A 6,019-nucleotide genomic window follows, 5' to 3' on the forward strand; every position below is an offset into this window, starting at 1 on the left:
CTCATCAGAATCACATTATGAGGATGTAAATTTAGTCAGTCATTCAAAAAATAAGTTTTAAATGCAAGCAGAAAACTAATTTAAATGATAACTAAATGTGTGTTTCGCTTGTGTTTACTCACTGCTCCTGCCTGACTGGCCCTCTGGATCACAGTCTGTGGAAACATGAGAGGGTTTAATATAACTCAAAGAATAGTGCACTCAAATGATACATTCATCTTCATGTTTCTCAGAAGAAGGAAAACAGAACACAATGAGGACGAGTTTTGGGTTAACCAGTTGTTGAAAAACCTTCATCCTCTCCTCAGGTGGACCTGAAATGTATTTCGAAATGGTCGGAGATGCCCAATGTTAGGGGGTTGATCTTATTAGGGGCCAATACTCCTATTGTAATCGTTGGCGTTCCTACTATTATTCTTTACAGTAGAATCTCTTACACAATGGCAGCCCATAGGACCGCTTGTGGGAGAGTTATGAAATTGGCACGCAGACAAACACAGCACCTTATGCCGGCATTTTCGGTTATGCCGATTTTCCTGACAATGACACTACTTTTTTGAAAAGTAGAAGGTTTATCCGATTTTCATGAAACTCATCATCTGCAGACATTAAAAGCCTTTTGATAAACCCAACTGTTCTCAAATTACGTGCAAATGAATCTGATGTAGAGCATGTCAAACTGGCCATGAGGCTCCGCAACGCTTTACCGTATATTTGGACCAAACTTTGTACGTCATCCCTTGCGTTTCAGCACCTACTGGTCAAAAGATATGAAAAATAAATACATTTTCTTTTATAACTTCTGAATGGTTTGCCCAAACAGCCATAAATTTAAATGTGGTCTCGTTAGATTCAGGGCAGCATGCCTTTCATGTGTATCTAATTTTTCCATATCAGCCAATTTGGGCGTCAGCCATTTTGAATTTTGTAGTAAAATGCTGTATTTTATGAACACATTAGCGAATCGTTACAAATCTCGGTATTGGTCATCAGGACGATGCCCTGAAGCAATCTGAGATGTTTACCCAGCGCCACCTAGTGGTAAAATCAAATTCACATGCTTATAACATATTGGTTAACTAATTTTCATGGAAGTCATATCTCTAGATTCCCGAATCCTTGCCGAGTCCAACGATACCAAACATGCTAGGTTTCGCCTTATGCAAGGTTGTGATTTAGTGTATTAAAAACTTTCATGAATATCTTTGAAACCGTTAGTCCGATCGAAATAAAACCACCGTAGGAAAATCAGAATCAGAGGGTTGACTAAAAGCCAATGGTAAAATATAAACATCGATAATAAGTGCCAAAAAAAAAAAGCTACATTAGGTGTGGGTCATTTTGTATATGCTCATAAATACAAATCCAAAACAAAATGAGATATTTTCACCTAGTTTGACACACGTATGTACAGGCGCACTCTGAGGACACACACAAAAAGCGGTGTGACTATAATTAAACAAGACATGAAATCGGCTCTATACAACTCAATGTATTTATGTGTTTTTGTGTAAAATGGTCTCCAAATGACTGTCCTCATGTTTGTAGTTGATCTTCTGCACTTCCTGGTTTGCTTCTGTTGGGCTCGGCCCTGATTATTGCTGCTTGCAGCTATATTTGTTATTAAAACGGCCTTTTAAAACGTTTTATAACCGCTTTCCTTTTACCATTTTAAACCTATAAATTGCCTTTATGGTGATTATGAGTGTCAGAGTGAATGTACATGAGTGTGTCTTATATTTGAGTTTAAAGAATGTGAAGAATGTGCTGATGTTCAATTATTAATTAGTGATAAAAATGGTAAATAACAAAAAATAACATCCACAAAAATTGCATTAAAAAATATCAAATGGGGAAAAAAAGGACACAAGTCTAATTTCAGGACTTTGAGAGAATGATCTGTTACAGTAAAGGAGGAGAGGATGAAGGTTAAGCATCGGTTAGATGATGTGTGACCTTACCCGGCAGTAAATCTGTTTTGTTGACGAGTTCTTTAGGCACGGCCTCATCATCATGTCTATATATTTTCACCGAGTACCGCGAGTCCTTCTGGAAACATCCTAACACTGAACAGCGTTCTCCATCACACAAACTGGACACGGTGTGAATTTCCTCCAGAAGTGTGTGCGAATACTGCTCCACAAGAACATGAACACTGGTGTGTGTTTTCAGATCAGGAGCTTCATCCCAGGACAGAGAACATCTGACACACGTCTGTGGCAGAGAAGCACAACCTGAGGACACAAACAAGGCAATATTAATACAGGTCCTTCTCAGAAAGTTAGCATATTGTGATAAAGTTCATTATTTTCCATAATGTAATTAGAAAGAAGTTTATTGTCACTACAAATGCACAAGTACACTGCAACGAAGCCTCCGGGCCGCAGTTATTTACCAGCGCTGCCACACACTCTCCAGAGGAAAAACCAATGCAGATTTTGCAAAGCATAGCATACATACATTCAAAACACAACATAACACCGCACACGTGGTCACGGGATGGGATTTTTAGTTTGGATTGGGTAAGGGAGGAAGAGAGGGAAGAGGCAGACGGATGGAGGGGTGGATGGGATCGGGGAGGAGTGTATGATGCGAGTAAGAGTGTGAGTTTGTGTTGTGAGAATGTCAGCCATAACTTAAGATGTTCACAGTTCAGTTCTGTGGCTTGTCCTTTAAGGGAGATAAGGCAGTGCACGGGGAACGATAGCAGACCCAGCTGTCAGGCTGACCTCCCAAACGAGAGAAAGGGAGAAGGTAGGGGGTGAAGAGTGAAGAGTGAAGTGAAGCAATATTTTAATCCATTTAGTTGATCTTCGGTAATTTGTCGGGATTCAGTCACTGTTCCTCAGCGTTCCTGGCGTGTGTTCATGGAGTGATTTGGACATTTCGTCCAATTTCATACCCAGACCGGTCATAATCAGTTCACCAGTCTGTCCCCCGATGGTGTCCACTCTTTTCTGTGCCTCCACAGTCCGAGCTGAGATGTAACGGTTCAGTTCATCGATCTGTGTCTCTCTCTGATCTAATACCTTCAGTCAGTCATGCACAACCCCGAAGCACCCTATAATTTCCTCAGACAGCGGCTGGGTGAATTTGCTGGTAGCTGTCTTACAAATCTTCCGATGTGTCAGGGCAATCCCAAGGCTGAGAAATAGGAACCCTGCTATCAAAAATACAAATATGAAAATGTCCTCTGCATCCTCCACGGACAGGGCTTCCAGCCACAGGACTTGCCCGTTGATCCAGGCGTCCCGCATGTAGCCCGCAAAACCAAATCTTCATCTCCATAAAGCTTTTCAGCAGATGGAAGCATGAAGTGCTCCAAAATCTCCTGATAGCGAGCTGCATTGACCCTGCCCTTGATAAAACACAGTGGACCAACACCAGCAGCTGACATGGCACCCCAGACCATCACTGACTGTGGGGACTTGACACTGGACTTCAGGCATTTGGGCATTTCCTTCTCCCCAGTCTCCCTCCAGACTCTCGCACCTTGATTTCCGAATGACATGCAAAATTTGCTTTCATCCGAAAAAAGTACTTTGGACCCCTGAGCACCAGTCCAGTGCTGCTTCTCTGCAGCCCAGAAGTGTCTTGAGCTGGGGAATGCGGCACCTGTAGCCCATTTCCTGCACACGCCTGTGCACGGCGGCTCTGGATGTTTCTCCTCCAGACTCAGTCCACTGCTTCCGCAGGTCCCCCAAGGTCTGGAATCGGTCCTTCTCCACAATCTTCCTCAGGGTCCGCTCACCTCTTCTCGTTTTTTTGCCACACTTTTTCCTTCCCACAGACTTCCCACTGAGGTGGCTTGATACAGCACTCTGGGAACAGCCTATTCGTTCAGAAATGTCTTTCTGTGTCTTCCCCTCTCGCTTGAGGGTGTCAATGATGGCCTTCTGGACAGCAGTCAGGTCGGCAGTCTAACCCATGATTGCGGTTTTGAGTAATGAACCAGGCTGGGAGTTTTTAAAAGCCTCAGGAATCTTTTGCAGGTGTTTAGAGTTCATTAGTTGATTCAGATGATTAGGTTAACAGCTCGTTTAGAGAACCGCTTCATGATATGCTCATTTTTTGAGATAGGAATTGTGGGTTTCCATGAGCTGTATGCCAAAATCATCAGTATTAAAACAATAAAAGACCTGAAATAGTTCAGTTGGAGTGCAATGAATCTAAAATATATGAAAGTTTAATTTTTATCATTACATAATGGAAAATAATGAACTTTATCACAATATGCAATTTTTTTGAGAAGGACCTGTATAGGTTTGCTCTCATATTAAAACACTGCAGAAATAAAACACTTACTTGCACAATAAATAATGCACGGCAGCAGAATCAGCCATTTGGCCCTGAGGAGAAGAGGAAAGGCTGATTATTATCTGGATATGACGGCGCCTCATGTTTTTATGACATGAAGAGAGTATTATATAATGAGTTATGATTTATGTGTGCTATTTCATACAGAAGACCTTTGAGACAAACTACTGTTGGGATGTTTTTTTTAATCATTTTGAATTAAAATAATATTAATCTGATTCAGTATTAGCTGTACATGTCATTTAGTGTAATGTGAATATAATTCTACATTTACTATATTGATGTAAATTATTAATAATTACGCAAATCCTTCATTTGAAGTTTAATCAACCAGTGATAAACAACATTGACTAGATCAGAGCTGAAATATATGGATTTATGTGTCATTTTCTCATGTCGTCATTATTATATTGTAACTACACAACTAAATTCATTCAAATTTTGCAATTCTGCTCATAATGTAATATCTGCACATGATGTATTACATTACATTATTAATTACATTGTATTACATTACATTATTAATATTAAAAAAATTCATAATGTGATAATTTTCTCAGAATGTAATAAAAGCTTGAGCTCATAATCTAATCACACATTTTTACAATTGTATTACGTTTTATTTTTTCACACATTTTTATTTACAATTTTATTACAAACAAATGTATTACATTATAGTACATTTAAAAAAAAAAAATCTAAATCCAGTCATAAACTACCTGTGAAATGCAACACATTTAAATATTCATGGTATTATTATTATTATTATTAATAATAATAATAAACAAAGCATTGGTATTCAGTACATTTTAAAAATCTAAATCCAGACAACAAAATTGATTATTATAGAGATTATACAGATTATTATAATTATATTGTTATTAAAGGTGCAAAAGTTTATTAATTTATCTGGGTTTTTTAAAGTAAAGGAATGGTACGGTAAAGGAATACCAATGTTTTATCTTTACTAAACATATAAACATATAATAATAATAATTACGAATATTTATAATGAATATAATGAATATTTAACTATTGCATTTCGTAGGTAGTTTAAGAAAATATGACATTTTGGGTGAGTTTAAAATTGTAATAATTTTCTCATAATTTAAAAAATTGTGTTACAATTTTAGCGTAAGATTTTATTACATTCTGAGAACATTATTACATTATGAACACTTTATTGTAATAATGATGTAATACCCACATCACATTACACAGTTACACACACCCCCCAATGTAAAAAATAAAATAAAAAATACACTACCCAGAATGAGTATAACTTTCCAGAGTGTCCAAAAAGAGTCGAGCTCTTGAGTTTGACATGTCTAAACAGACATAAACCTACTGACAAAATAAGAGACAAACTTGCAAGCATGTTTTGGGCTATATTTAAAATATACTCACGGAGTAAAGCGTGATGGCATGTCAGAAGGCAGCGTGAGCGGAGTTGAGAGTTGCTGAGAGTTCGGTGTTAAAGTAAACAGACGCGAGTACAGAAGAACTTTTGCCAGTGTCCTAAAACTACAACTAGCACTACAGACGAAAACGCGAACTCAGATTGACGACACGGTAAATGCTTAGATAGAAGTGTAAAAATGAATGAGGCTTCCGCACTTCAATGCGTTAAATGCAATGGCGCTGACGTCGATACGTGACGCGGCACAGAACACTGATCTCAGGTCAGCTGAGCGGGTCACAT

Source organism: Pseudorasbora parva, chromosome 19, assembly GCF_024679245.1.
Source record: "Pseudorasbora parva isolate DD20220531a chromosome 19, ASM2467924v1, whole genome shotgun sequence".
Lineage (NCBI taxonomy): Eukaryota > Metazoa > Chordata > Actinopteri > Cypriniformes > Gobionidae > Pseudorasbora > Pseudorasbora parva.